This window comes from Ascaphus truei, chromosome 6 (genome assembly GCF_040206685.1).
Source record: "Ascaphus truei isolate aAscTru1 chromosome 6, aAscTru1.hap1, whole genome shotgun sequence".
Taxonomy (NCBI): Eukaryota; Metazoa; Chordata; class Amphibia; order Anura; family Ascaphidae; genus Ascaphus; species Ascaphus truei.
In genome coordinates, this window is record NC_134488.1 from 25626638 (window position 1) to 25642253 (window position 15616).

A 15616-nucleotide genomic window follows, 5' to 3' on the forward strand; every position below is an offset into this window, starting at 1 on the left:
TCACCTAATCCACTTCCAGATCTGCCTGGCACTGCGGGTGTCATAGTAACGTAACCTCTGCAGTGACTGGTGCCTGGGAGAACCAGACCTCCGCCGCTTCCGCGTCACGCGATTGCTTCAGGAGCGTTCGCACGATGCGAGCAGCCCATGGATTCCAGGAACCAACAGGGCTCCAGTTCTGTTTCAATCGGGCTGGGCAGCGCCATCAATACGGTCAGCTCGATCAGCCCCTAAGAAATTAGCAAGTGCCCATCAAATACCTGTTATGCCATAAGGGCACTTTAAAAGGCTGATCTTACTGTCTCTGTATATCTCCCACATACAGTGTTAGTGAAACAGGCTGTGCAAGAGCTACAGATAAGAGGGGATCTGTCGAACTTCCTGGACTGCTCATCGTTTATAAGAATCCACGGTGATTTTCCTCCCCCAATGTAAGAAGATCTCATATTTCAGTGACACTTACAAAAGGCACAGAGAAGCCAGGTGTGGGGGGAATTCCCGGTAGTATATTTCTGGATGCCTGTAAGACAGCTGAAGGAAAAAGGAACAATATTATTATTATTAATAATAATAATAATAATATCAGCAAGGGGGAAAGAGTCATGAAGAAATTTGATATGTTTCCCTAAACGGGGTCAGTGGATAAAACGAGACCACAAGATTGTGATGGTTCCCAACCTGTGTCTCCAGCCCGCATTGGGTGATACTCTGAACATTCAGCTAATTAGAGCAGCTCATAGCTGAAGACTTTTAAACATTTAAAACTAAAGTAGATATGACAAACTGTTTAATGCCCGCTGCTACTGGGTGCAGTTTACAAATAAGCAAATCAAATAAAAAGTTATGTATTAACGTACTTCCAACAGGTGATTTTCAATTGTTTAGAAGAGTGTTTTTCAAACCAGGGTTCCTAAGAACGAATGGGTTCCCCGGGCATCCCAAAAGGATTCACAGCAATTTTCAGGTCATTTGAAAAGTGTATCAAATCCAAAAGCATTTACATCTGATCTCAGACGCACTATTATAGAGGGTTGGGGTTCCTTACAAAGCATCTGATCTCAGACGCGCTATTAGAGAGGGTTGGGGTTCCTTACAATGCATCTGATCTCAGACGCGCTATTAGAGAGGGTTGGGGTTCCTTACAAAGCATCTGATCTCAGACGCCCTATTAGAGAGGGTTGGGGTTCCTCACAATGCATCTGATCTCAGACGCGCCATTAGAGAGGGTTGGGGTTCCTTACACTGCATCTGATCTTTGACGCTATTAGACAGGGTTGCGGTTCCTCAGAATTTCACTTAGGTTTCCTTAACCAAAGAAAAAGGTAGAAACCCACTGGTTTAGAAACTCCTCTATCCCACACAGTTGAAGGAACTAATGTTTTCAAGAGCTGCTTGTTGAAGTAGCTGAGATTGTTCCAAGCTTACAGTAGTTTTGGGATAGTAGGAGAACTTTTAAGATGTACAACCTTGACACTGAAATTTATACCCAGTCCACTGTGACCACACACTCTAATGAGCATCAATCACATGCTTTGTGCCACTCCCTGTGTAACCCCTCATTTAGTCTTCCCTTCCTGCCTTGAGGTGTCTATAAATAAGACAAACACAACCACCATGCCTATAACTCAGATTTCTTGGCAATCATTGCCCATAAACTCAGGAAAGAGCTTTAAAGCAGCAGAACATGATGCAGGGCGTCTCCGGAGCTGAACTGTGTTCATTTCAGCTCTGGGGGACCCCCGGCTTCTATCTTGTAATGAAATAAATGACCAATTAAAAAAAAAAAACGCAATACAACACGTTCTGCTGCTTTAGTTACAGGGTCCGTCCCTCCTCGGATGCAAGTGAACTAAGGACAGAATAGTGAACACAAAACGAAAGAGAAACAAGAGAGTCCATTCTTGTTTGCACACAGTACCATGAGGTTCACGAGAGGTGAAGCAATAGTAGATAAAAACGTAACTGTTGCTCATTATTAAGTTACAAAGAAGGACACACACACACAACATTAATATTTTAAAAGTGCGGTTTATACTGAGGGTTGCCAGGTGTCCAGTATTGAACCGGACTGTCCTGTATTTGGACACTCTGTCAAGTAAAAAAAATTAGATTTAACACTGGACATGTATGTGACCGGTATTACCTCTCTGGACAGTCGCCTGATCGGCTTGGGGGGCCGCGGGATTTCACCAAGCAGGGAGAGAGTAGGGCTATTGCTAGGGGGCTGGGCAATTTCCTCCATCCTGATTTGCTGCATTACCCAGCAGCAGCCAATCAGGATGAGGTATCAGGACCCTCGGGGTGGGGCCGAGGAGAGAAGGAAACAGCACCGAGCAGAGAGAGGTGTGTGTGTGTCTCGAGCACGCCGTACCTTTCACCATTGTGTCCAGTATTTTTGGAGATGCCACCTGGCAACCCTAACTGATAGCGTAGTCCAACTCTTTAGTCAACAATATCACTAATATATTCAGAGATGGATATAATACTGCAGCAATGATAGGAATGAACCTCAGTGTGTGGCGCTACTAGCCCAGTAGGCACGTGTGCATCACACGGAGGCATCCACATTAACCCTTGATGCACCGGAGTCCTGAGTATAAAGCGGAAAGCTGTAGCTGTAGCAAATGAAGCCCATAAGCAATCACATAGGTATAGGGAAAAGCTGACCACGGCAATCATGAGATCCCCCGACGGGAACCAGCAGACCCCCGCAATGCCAGACCAAATCCCCTAGTGACGGACAATAACGCAGCATACAGTTCAATGATTGGGGTACTCACAAAATCAACCGCTGGTGAACCGAAGACATCCGGTAGCAGCAGCGTGCATCCACAGGTAAGTGCAGGATAAGGAAAAAGGAAAACTGAGAGCACAGCAAAAAGCATGTAACTGGCGGCCAATAGAAAAAATAACAACAACTTTATTGAAACATGCCTAGTTTAAAAAGAGAAACCTCTAACGCGTTTCTCGCCAAGGGTTGATAAAGCACCCTTATTTTTTCTATTGGCCGCCAGTTCCACGCTTTTTGCTGGGCTCTCAGTTTCCCCCTTTTCCTTGGATATAATACTGGGCATCTAATCTTTCCAGAACTCCTCTTTCTAATCTATTATAAGTGAATCCTGCCCTATTCCAGTGCTTTCATTGTACAGACCAGAGAGACGTATACATTCTAATTTGCTACACTTCAAATCTGGTTATGGTTATTAAGGGCAGGATAGGTTGAATAGAGCGGATTTGCACTTAATGAAAATAATCAGAGAAGCATTGGTATTTTAGAAAAAAAATGTATATAGGACTTTTTATGGTAAACAAAAGCTTAGAGGGCTTTTATAATTGTTATCTAATATATTTTGATAGGAGATTTTTCAAAGCAGCAGTTCAAGCTGCTGTTAAAAAAGAAAAGAAATATATATATATATATATTCCATTCAATATGTGCATCAATACAATCTACACACTGACAAGTGATTAGCTAAGTTGTCGATCGATCCATTCTCCTGTGATCGATCGGAGAAAATTCGGCTCGGGGGTTCACTAAATGGCTGTCAGTGCAGCAGAAGAGGACCAAAGATGCAAAGTTCTGTGGGGAAAATCATGTGACCAGGCAGTCACTAGATACAATTAGTGCACTGCTAGAGAGAGGGCAGGGCTCAAAAAGGGGTGTGGTAGAGCCTGTTTCAGAAGAGGAAGGGGATGTGACTTTGTAAATGGTTGCTATAGGAACAAAAAATGCTTGTTATATTATAATACATTAAAAATGTCTTCTTTTTTTTAAATGCTACAAGTATTTTCTCATAGTACAGAACAGATTTTTTTTTTATACACACACATGTAGGATATTGCTTGAACTGCAGCTTTAACGTTGTTAGCTTACCTTTATTTCGTTGTTCGCAAACGTAGGCAACCCTTTCTCACGGCTGCAAAACATCGGACCCTATCCCAACCTTGGCTTTCTTTTCTACTTTGTATTACTTTATTCCCTAACCATATTAGTCTCTACCACCTCTGTTGGGAGACGATTCCATGTATCCACTACCTTTCCATGGAGAAGTACAGTAGTTCCTCACATTTTCCCTGGTTCTATATAATGGTAATACCTAAAATAGCCACTGAGGGTTATAGATGTGTGAAACTTTTGCAACAGTTTGTGAACTATGCACTGTTTGGCTTTTGTTTTTTTCCTGGTGAAAAATGTCACGGCCTTGTCAGAGTTTGCAAGCGATTAGCCGCGCATTAACCCTTTGAGTGCCACGATGCATCCAGCACTCGTGAGCATGTGACCGCCGCAACACTGATGACAGAACGGGAGGGAAAGAGTCCTCCCCAGAGGAGGAACTAGGTATGTTTGTTCCCGGGACAAGTTCCACCAACTGTGTCACCTAACATCTTTTTAAAAGAATCAACGCCAAACAATACTATGATTTGTAACTGTACTTGTGAACTTTTGTACGAATTTCCAACCCATCATTCTCACTCACTCCCCTCATATTCTCACTCCCCTCATTCTCTCTCACTCCCCTCATTCTCTCTCACTCCCCTCATTCTCTCTCACTCCCCTCATTCTCTCTCACTCCCCTCACTCCCCTCATTCTCTCTCACTCCCCTCATTCTCTCTCACTCCCCTCATTCTCTCTCACTCCCCTCATTCTCTCTCACTCCCCACACTCCCCTCATTCTAACTCACTCCCCTCACTCCCCTCATATTCTCACTCCCCTCATATTCTCACTCCCTTCATATTCTAACTCCCCTCATTCTCTCTCACTCCCCTCATTCTCTCTCACTCCCCTCATTCTCTCTCACTCCCCTCATTCTCTCTCACTCCCCTCATTCTAACTCACTCCCCTCACTCCCCTCATTCTAACTCACTCCCCTCACTCCCCTCATTCTAACTCACTCCCCTCATTTTAACTCACTCCCCTCACTCCCCTCATTTTAACTCACTCCCCTCATTCTAACTCACTCCCCTCACTCCCCTCATTCTAACTCACTCCCCTCATTCCCCTCATTCTAACTCACTCCCCTCATTCTAACTCACTCCCCTCATTCTAACCGACTCCCCTCATTCTCTCTCACTTCCATCACTCCCCTCATTCTCTCTCACTCCCTTCATTCTAACTCACTCCCCTCACTCCCCTCATTCTCTCTCTCTCCCATCACTCCCCTCATTCTCTCTCACTCCCCTCATGTCATGGGAGAGGGGGTTTGGCCCGGGATTAAAGGGGTTACACCCCATTTGGCCACCCCCTGCTCTCACTTGGGAAGCAAGGGGTTAACTGGACTGTGGTCCAGTAATGTGTTTTTACCTTGCTTCAGAATCCAACTGTTTATTCCCCTGTAAAAATGTATTGTCTCATCCCAGTGTTTGCACCAACACATACACTAGGGTTGATGCGGGAGGGAAGGGGTTAATGTTAATTCAGTGATTATAGCCCTTTGTTCCCTTTTCCCGCCTTTTCAGGCTCCAGTTTGCAGCCTTCCATAGGTCGCCATTGAGACTCCATGCATTTCAATGGCAGAAGTAGCGGTTTTGGACCTGTTTTCCAGCGACGACCAGCAGGTGGCGTCCGAGAGGAGGAACGGCGGTTTCCCATTGTAAGTCAATGGGGCCATTGACTTCAATGGGGATTCCACGACGCTGACCTCCAGGAACAGGTTGGAGCCATCCAAACCGCAGACCTCAAGAGCGGAAACATTTTCTAAAAGAGAGCTTTGATCACTGTTAGTTCAAGTTCAATGACAAGTGGCGTGGGAATCTTAGGTTCTAGGGCACCTGGGAATAAAATTCTTTTTGCCCCTAGCCCCTAGGGGCCCCCCCATACGACCCCCATCGGGTCCGGGAATGAGGGACCCCCGTAAAGGGTCGAGCGGAGAAAGAGGGTCGCGCCATTGACTTTAATGGCGGAGCGGAGGTCCCATTGAATCCAATGGCGGCTCTCGTCTATGGCAGCACCGGCCATTGTTTCCAATGGGGAAAAGCCGCGTGGCGTGAAAACGGCTAAGTCCGAAATTGTGAAAAATGTAAGTCCATATCTCCGGTTCTGGAAGGACCAGAGGGCTGGGATTTGGGTGGCATGTAGCCAAGGCTCCGGCATGAATGCATGGCCATTCCCAGCCCTCTCCGAACAACCAGACGGAGTGTGGGCAAATGTAAAGTTTGGTGAATTTCCCCATAGCCGTCAATGGCGGCGTTTTCCCATTGAAAGGCTATGGCGGAGAAGTCCCATTGACTTCAACGGCGGAGTTGCTCCATTGAACACCTATGGTGGCGGAGCCTGTTGATTTCAATGGGGAAAGAGTGAAAGGCAGAGATTCATTTTGAAAGGGAAGAATCCTGAATTTTAAAAGTGTTTTAACCTGCATTTGTGTATCTCCGGTTCTGGGGGTCACACAGGGCTGAAACTTGGCCACAATGAAGAGTCACTTTCGGCGGGAAAAACTAGCAAGTATCAGCCCACTGGGCCCGACAGAACCGCTTATTTTAATATGTGAAGATATTAAACTGTGAATGGTATTTTGTGTCTGATATGAGAAATCAGAGCCCATCTGCTATGTTAATAGCAGACAAGTGGCCTACCATACCCCCTCTGATCAAAGGTTGACCGCTCTGATTGTATACAATAGGGCGGAGGAACAAAGGGCCTGAGTGGTCTGTAAGTGTCATAATTCACACTTGCAGATAAGTGAGATCCTACTTCAAAGGAATTTGCTATCCAGCCAGGCGCCCCAAGGTTAAGGGATAGGACTGAGATTGTATATAAACAAGGCTCAGCCTATGCCCATTGTCTTATGTGTCATTTTGAGATTGCTGTATGAATTGCTAATCAAGATTCCTGATTATTTCATCATTCCAACCCTAAGTAAGTGTATATTTTGTCTGTTATTTGTATATCTTGTGTGTTCACTTTTTCAAGGAGTAAACTATATTTATTTATATCTTAGTCGTGTTCAGTTCAACCCAGGTATTTTTGGTGTATATTATAGATTGTCATAAGTTACCGTGACACCTCACTCCCCTCATTCTCTCTCACTTCCCACACTCCCCTCATTCTCTCTCACACCCTCACTCCCCTTATTCTAACTCACTTCCCTCATTCTAACTCACTTCCCTCATTCTAACTCACTCCCCTCATTCTCTCTCACTCCCATCACTCCCCTCATTCTCTCTCACTCCCCATACTCCCCTCATTCTCTCTCACACCCTCACTCCCCTCATTCTAACTCACTTCCCTCATTCTAACTCACTCCCCTCACTCCCCTCATTCTCTCTCACTCCCATCACTCCCCTCATTCTCTCTCACTCCCCTCATTCTAACTCACTCCCCTCACTCCCCTCATTCTAACTCACTCCCCTCATTCTAACTCACTCCCCTCATTCTAACTCAGTCCCCTCACTCCCCTTATTCTAACTCACTCCCCTCACTCCCCTCATTCTAACTCACTCCCCTCATTCTCTCTCACTCCCATCACTCCCCTCATTCTCTCTCACTCCCCTCATTCTAACTCACTCCCCTCACTCCCCTCATTCTAACTCACTACCCTCACTCCCCTCACACTAACTCACTCCCCTCATTCTAACTCACTCCCCTCATTCTCTCACTCCCTTCATTCTCCCTCTTCCCTCCTTCCCCGATTCTCTCACACTCCCGCCTCCTCCCCACACCTCCCCCCAGTCTCACTCCCCCCTCCCCAGTCTCACTCCCCCAATTTCACTCCCCCCCCCAGTCTCACTCACCCTCCCCCCAGTCTCTCTTCCCTCTCCACCCTCAGTTTCTCTACCCCCCGGTCTTTCTCCCCATTTCCATCCCCAGTCTCTCTCTCTCCCCCCAATATCCCTCTCTCCCCGTAATCCCCCCGTATCTCTCTCCCCACTCCTCCCTCCAATATCTCTCTTCCCCTCCTCCCCAAGTCTCTCTCGCCCTCCTCCACCCCAGTCTCTCTTTCCGCCCTCTGTCCTCTCTTCCACCAAGTCACTCTCTCCCCCCTCTCCTCCCTCCAGTATTCCTCTCCTCCCATTGTCTCTCTCTCTCTTCCACCTCTACTCCACAGTCTCTCTCCCCCCTGCACCCCCAGTCTCACTCTCCCCCTGCACTCCTAGTCTCTCCCTCCCCCTCCACCCCACAGTCTCTCCACCTGCACCACAAAGTCTCTGTCTCTCCTTCTTCCAGTCTCCTCTCTCCCCCCTCTTCCCCTCAGTCTCTCTCCCCCTCCTCCCCCAGTCTCTCCCCCTTCCTCCCCGCAGTTTCTATTTTCCCTCCCCATCCTCCCCCCAGTCTCTCTTCCCCTCCCCTGTCTCTCTGCCCTCCCTACAGTCTCTGTCTACCTCCCTCCTCCCCAGTCTCTCTCTCCCCCTCTCCTCTCTCCAGTATTTCTCCTCCCAGTGTCTCTCCCCCTTCCCCCTTCACTCCCCAGTCTCTCTCCCCCTGCACCCCTAGTCTCACTCTCCCCCCTGCACTCCCAGTCTCTCCCTCCCCTCCAACCCACAGTCTCTCCCCTCCACCGCAAAGTCTCTCCCCCATCATCCACTCCCCAGTGTCTCTCCTGCCCTTCCACCTCCACCCCAAGTCTCTCTACCCCCTTCCACCTCCCAGTCTCTCTACCCGCCCTTTACCTCCCATTCTCTCTCTCCCCCTGTATTCCCAAGTCTCTCTCTCCCTCCCCCGTCCACTCCCCAGTCTCTCTCTCCCTTCATCCACTCCCCAGTGAATCTCTCACTCTCCTATCCATCTCCCAGTCTCTGTCCCCGCTCCACCCCAGTCTCTCTCTCCCTCCCACCTCATCCCTCCGGTCTCTCTCTACCTCCCACCTCATCCCTCTAGTCCCTCTCTCCCTCCCCCCTCAACCCTCCAGACTCTCTCTTCCTCCCCCCTCCAGTCTCTCTCTCCTTCCCCTCATCCACCCCCAGTCTCCCTTCCCCATTCACCCCCCAGTCTCCCTCCTCAACCACCCCCAGTCTCTCTCTCTCTCCCGCAGTCTCTCTCCCTCCCCCAGTCTCTCTCCCTCCTCCCCATTCTCTCTCAGCCCTCCTTCTCGTCTTTTCTCTACAGCCCCCCTCCTCCTACCCCATTCTCTTTCAGACACCCCTTATGCCCTCACTCCCCCTTCATACCCCCCCCCCACACACACACACTCAGATAAAAAAAAGTCCCTACCTGTGGAGCAGATGGGGGTGCGTCCTAATGGCAGACAACTGGAAGATGAAACGGCCTTCCGGGTCGAACCGCTGGGTCGTGCCCTCTTACTCCCTGCTCCACCATCTGTGCCATTCTGCTCCCTCCTCCGCTCTCCCGGTCCGCCCACCCTGCACCCCCTCAGTTGCGGTGCCTGGGCCAAATGCCCTGCGTGCCCCCCGTAGCTCCACCTCTGGTCCTCCCACTTCCATTCCTGATCAGTGTAAGTCACCCCGAGCAAAGAACGGAGCAGCAGACCCCGTTACAGAGCAGCTACCTCTCAGCGCACTCAAAGGGTTACGTCAATGAGCATTGCAATTTTTGCTCATTTGCTAAATCCTCTACTATTGCCCATTGCTGAGACAATAATACTAATTATCCAAACACTGACATTTAATACACTCAGTAACACAATAACACTTAATGACACTCTGTCCATCAGTCACTATTCAAATGTTCATATTACTAAGCAGTCTCTTAACTCCCTACAATCCTCCAGCACTACCCTAACCTCACCCCTACCCAGGACTTTAGTTCCTAAGTGCACTCCCTGCTGTCTCACCACCGTGCACCTCCTATCCCTCCGAGCAGTAGCCCTGGTAGGCACCGTACCTCCCTCTTTGCCACTCTACTTGCGACCAGTTCTACACCACTCTTCCAGTGCAATCCCCCAAGAGGAGTTGCCTCGTTTCCTGGGATCCCGTTTTCCCGACTGTGCAGCCCAGCAAAAATGACTGACCCACCTCAAGCAGGGATATCCTCCTATTCGGACCTGTTGGGGGATCTTGAGGACTGGAGCTGGGAACCACTGCTTTAAACGCATTATGACGCCATCACTAATCGCACGGATAGCACACGTAGCCGATATGCCGGAATCCAGGGTCCCCAACAAGCAGTGACACCTTCATTTCAGTTTGAACACAGCTGAACACAGAGCAGTAATCGCTTACCTTATATCTGCTCTTATTTCCTTCTTGGTTTCTATGTGGCTGTGCAGTCAGCAACTTTATGTGCGAGCTCCTTCCAAAGACTCTCCCTCACTGATCCTGTTCTTCCTGTATGTCAAACTGTACAGATGTAAACACACAGTATTTTGCCAGAGGTACCAATTCCACTCGCCTGTGGATCAGGGACGGAGATCACTCCTTACACCCCTCCCACCAGCTCCTGATTCTCAGTCACAGCTCCGGCAACAGAATAAGCCATTTAGTTTCTTAGTAACTCTCATTGTCATTTATCATGCAACATTTGAGCGTTGAATGTTGATGCTATGAATTGCAATAAACTGCACACTTAACTTACTATATGGACTGAAAGCTAATCATTAGAATATTGATGTGCTTTTAGGTACAGCTAACAGCATATGTGCTGGGCAGAGTAGAACTTAAAGGTCAGAGGCTCAAAGAGCTTACAGTCTAATTATTTTGGCCGGTCACAGTGTTTTATTCATTGAGTAAAGTCCGAGAGAACTAATTCACAGCACCGAATGATTTACAAATCACTCACTGAAATGACCAGGTGTATGGAAACCCCCTTGGGATGACCATATGGTGCATGGGGTTGAAGGAGTTAGATATTGAACAGCTGCCCCCTTAAATAGTATGTTGCAAAGTGACCAGCCTGGGGCTTAGCCACACCTTGTTTCTGGAATATGCTGGATGGGTCACCTGGTCCAGAGTGACTCCGCAGAGGTTTAGCTCCGCCCCCTTTTCTGCCTAGAGACAGGGAGTGGGGTAGAGGTTATAAATAGGAGGGGGGAAGAGCTCTACCCTCAGACCTCAGGAGGAGAGACAGTGTTGGGATCTCCCCTGCATGTAGAAATGTAAATAAGTAGTATGGGGTAGGTTTCCCCTTCTTTTTGTATAGATAGGGAAGTGCCCTTGTAGTCAGGCTCTCTAGAAAGATGAGGAATATAAGTACAGGCTCCCAGAGGGGAGCCCTGTGTCCACTAGGGGTTACCCAAATAGTAGCTCTGGGACTGGCATAGAGAAGCAGTAACATGGAACTTCTCTGACTTATTCCTGTGGTCCGCATTAATGGGTGGAACACTCTTAAAAGGATTTACCCCTGCCACCCCAGCACTGAGGCATGAATGTGGGATGGGCATAGAGCAGAGATCTAGATCTCTCTAGTAAGCAGAAGAAAGGAATAGTGATTTGTGTCTGTGGACACCCTCCCGCTGTGAGCATCCTAAGAGGAGGGTCAGAGGAAAGCGACAGAATCCAAGGTCTCACTGAACAAAGAGATAAAGGGGAAGCTCAAGCAAGGACCCAGAAGAGAGTGATCAAAATGTGGAATAAACTATCTCAGGGGTGCGCAAACTGGGGGGCCTGAGATTTTCATGGGGGGGGGGGGGGGGAGGGCACGGCGCTTTACAGAAGCTCTCCCCCGAGGCATTTAAATTAAATGCTGTGGGACCGTGTAAGGCTTCTGTATCTCGCCTTGGCTTCAAGCAACGCGTCAAACGACTCAGCGGGGTTCACGTGATGTCACATTACCATGGCAGCATGACCGTGAGGTATCATTTGAGGCCGGAGCCAAGGAAAGGGGGAGAGGGGGGGTGGCGCGAGCAGGGGGGTGCAGGGGGAAAGGTTTGCGCATCCCTGAGCTATCTGATATGATTGAGTAACTATTTCAGTTGTGATCAGACTCTGCCTCCCAGGACTGCAGCCATGGACCTGGGGATGCTGTGTTTCTAAGAACCTGCTAAACAAAGACCATCTTGTTCATAACCACAAAGTTGCTGGCGCCCATCCTTTCTCCATCAACACCCAGCTGCACGCAGGGCCGCCAACAGAAATCATGGGGTCCAGGACAAATGAAAGAAGCAGCCCCCCCCTCCCCCAATAGCGCACCTACCGCAGAAATTTTTTTTAGTGCGTAACTTTTACTTAACTTTTTTCTTGTTAATAAAAAAACATTACAATGCAAATCTGTTTATTTTAATATTTACAACCAAGACAAAGATACCCAATGCTACATCCTATGTGACAAAAGACCTGGGGGGGGGGGATTCAGTATGGGCCTGGGGTGTTCCTTACCTGTCTTTCTGGGTTAGGGGGGGTTCCGATGTCTTCCGTGTGAAGCTTGAGAGTCAGATCTGGAAGAAAGCAGTATAGGTTATTTCGGTGTAGGTATAGGGCAGTTAAGATAAGACAGAGAGAGTGTGGGTGAATGAGAGACAGAGAGAGAGAGTGGGTGTGGAGGTTGGGTGGGTGACGGGCTGGGTGACTGACTCTTGGATGGGTGACTGACTCTTGGGTGGGTGACACTTGGGTGGGTGACTGACTGACAGGTGGATGACTATGACCGACTGTGGGTTGGTGTCTGTATTCATTCACAGACTCACACACACACACACACACACACACACACACACACACACACACACACACACACACACACACGCACACGCACACGCACACGCACACGCACACGCACACGCACTCTGTCTCACTCACATGCTGTCTCACTCACACTCTCTGTCTCACTCACACACTCTCTGTGTCACACACACACACTCTCTCTCAGACACTCTCTCTCAGACACTCTCTCTCAGACACACTTTCTCAGACACACTCTCTCAGACACACTCTCTCAGACACACTCTCTCAGACACACTCTCTCAGACACACACACACACACAAACACACACACACACACACACACACACACACACACACACTCTCAGACACTCTTGCAAACACTTTCTCAAACACTCTCCCACACTCTCAGACACTCTCACACTCTCAGACACTCTCTCAGACACTCTCACATACACAGGGGGGACCATCAGAGTAAGGGGGGGAGAAATCGGAGCAGGGGAAATCACACACTCACACACACACTCTCACTCAGACACACACACACTCAGACACTCTCACATACACATGGGGGAAATCGGAACGGGGGGGGAATCGGAACGGGGGGGGAATCGGAGCGGGTGGGAAATCACACACTCACACACACTCACACACACTCTCACTCAGACACACACACACTCAGACACTCTCACATACACAAGGGGGAAATCGGAACGGGGGGGAAATCGGAGCGGGGGGGAGGGAAATCAGAGCGAGGGAATTGGAACGGGGGAGGGGAATCGGAGCGGGGGGGTGAAATCGGAGCGGGGGGGGGGAGTGAAATCGGAGCAGGGGGGCAAGGGGGAAGCAAGGGAGGCATGAGCGGTAGTTACCTTACTTGCAGGAAGAGGCGGGCCTCGCTTTGCAAGCTCTGATAGAGCTTGCTGCGGGCCACGAAATCCTGGCAGCGTGCCAGCACACGCCAGCCAATCAGGAGAGAGGGGAGGTTTTTTTCCCCCCTTCCATTTGCAGAGACGCGCGCTGCCTGGTGCATCGCGAGCGCGCTGCCTGGTGCATCGCGAGCGCGCTAAATCCTGTCACCCTGTGGGGACCGGGCGACGGGATTTATCGAGGGGCACGGCCACGCAGGGGGCCGCTGTTGGCTGCACGGACCCAGCACCCTGATAAGGTAATACACCGAGGAAGCCCAATATATAGACTATCCGATGTAAGCTCCCCAGGAGCCGAGCTGGGAGGGTCACGTGTCTATAAAATCAACAATAAGAAAAACACCATTCTAAATTCACCTGTGAAACCCATTTGCATCTTCATGTAACTCTGAATAGCATTACAAGGTGTCGCTCAATAATGAAGTCGGTCTAATTTTAAGGAAAGGACCAATCAGATTTAGGGGGAAAAAATCACAGGCATCAACTTTTTCAGAGACAAATAGGGAATATTTCAGATTATCTTTTTTAGAATTGTTGGAGAAAAGGAAAATTATTTTAACATTCCATTGAAATATCTAAATATTAAATAAAATGCCACTGAGGTCTTTATTATGTATATAAAACCCTTATATAATTATACATATTATATATATACAGTATATATATATATATATATATATATATATATATATATATATATTCAAAAAATAAATAGATGATACCGTTCTGTGGCTAACGAAATGCTTTTATTTGTGCGAGCTTTCGAGATACACTGATCTCTTCTTCCGGCGATGTTACAATGAATGAAGCAAGGATAACTTGAAAACAGTGTCTCTTGGAATGTTATCTGTGCTGTTCCTTCCCCCGGTGTGGATGTGTTTTATGGCTAGAGGTGTCAAAGGGTAACTGAAGGCAAGTGAAGAAAGAGTGTGTATGTGTATCAGTGTGAATAAAAATGAATGGAGAGCCCACAGTATAAACAGTGCTCTACACAAGGTGTGTGTGGAGTGAGAGGGATATAAATGGTGGCATTGTAACATCGCCGGAAGAAGAGATCAGTGTATCTCGAAAGCTCGCACAAATAAAAGCATTTCGTTAGCCACAGAACGGTATCATCTATTTATTTTTTGATTATTGAAGCTCGGCTAACACGGTACTGATACCTCTACATATATATATATATATATATATATATATATATATATATATATATATATATATATATATATATATATATATTTACTGTATATATTACACAGTTGTGTAAAAAAGAAAGTACACCCTCTTTGAATTCCATGGTTTTACATATCAGGACATAATAACAATCATCTGTTCCTTAGCAGGTCTTAAAATTAGGTAAATACAACCTCAGATGAACAACAACACATTACATATTACACTGTGTCATGATTTATTTAACAAAATAAAGCCAAAATGGAGAAGCCATGTGTGAAAAACTAAGTACACCTTATGATTCAGTCGCTTGTAGAACCACTTTTAGCAGCAATAACTTGAAGAAATCGTTTTCTGTATGACTTTATCAGTCTCTCACATCGTTGTGGAGGAATTTTGGCCCACTCTTCTTTACAAAGTTGCTTCAATTCATTGAGGTTTGTGGGCATTTGTTTATGCACAGCTCTCTTAAGGTCCAGCCACAGGATTTCAATCGGGTTGAGGACTGGACTTTGACTGGGCCATTGCAACATCTTGATTCTTTTCTTTTTCAATGACTGCAAGGTTCCCAGATCCTGTGGCTGCAAAACAAGCCCAAATCATACCCCTCCACCACCGTGCTTGACAGTTGGTATGAGGTGTTTGTGTGATATGCTGTGTTTGGTTTTCGCCAAACGTGGCGCTGTGCATTATGGCCAAACATCTCCACTTTGGTCTCGTCTGTCCAAAGGACATTGTTCCAGAAGTCTTGTGGTTTGTTCAGATGCAACTTTGCAAACCCAAGCCGTGCTGCCATGTTCTTTTTAGAGAGAAAAGGCTTTCTCCTGGCAACCCTTCCAAACAAACCATACTTGTTCAGTCTTTTTCTAATTGTACTGTCATGAACTTTAACATTTAACATGCTAACTGAGGCCTGTAGAGTTTGAGATGTAACTCTTGGGTATTTTGCAATTTCTCTGAGCATTGCACGGTCAGACATTGGGGTGAATTTGCTGGGACGTCCACTCCTGGAAAGATTGGCAA

At 47.6% G+C, this 15616-nt stretch overlaps 1 protein-coding gene across 5 annotated transcripts in view; it reads right to left on the reverse strand.

Moving 5' to 3' along the window:
* RHBDL2 (rhomboid like 2) overlaps positions 1-10306 on the reverse strand; it is a 62719-nt gene extending 52413 nt beyond the window's left edge. For 3 of the 5 annotated variants that reach the window (XM_075603691.1, XM_075603690.1, XM_075603685.1), the window contains exon 1: positions 10119-10306. The gene's annotated coding sequence lies outside the window, so the exon portion shown is untranslated. The other 2 variants (XM_075603686.1, XM_075603689.1) reach the window with 2 other exon arrangements.
* Positions 10307-15616: the final 5310 nt, after the last annotated feature.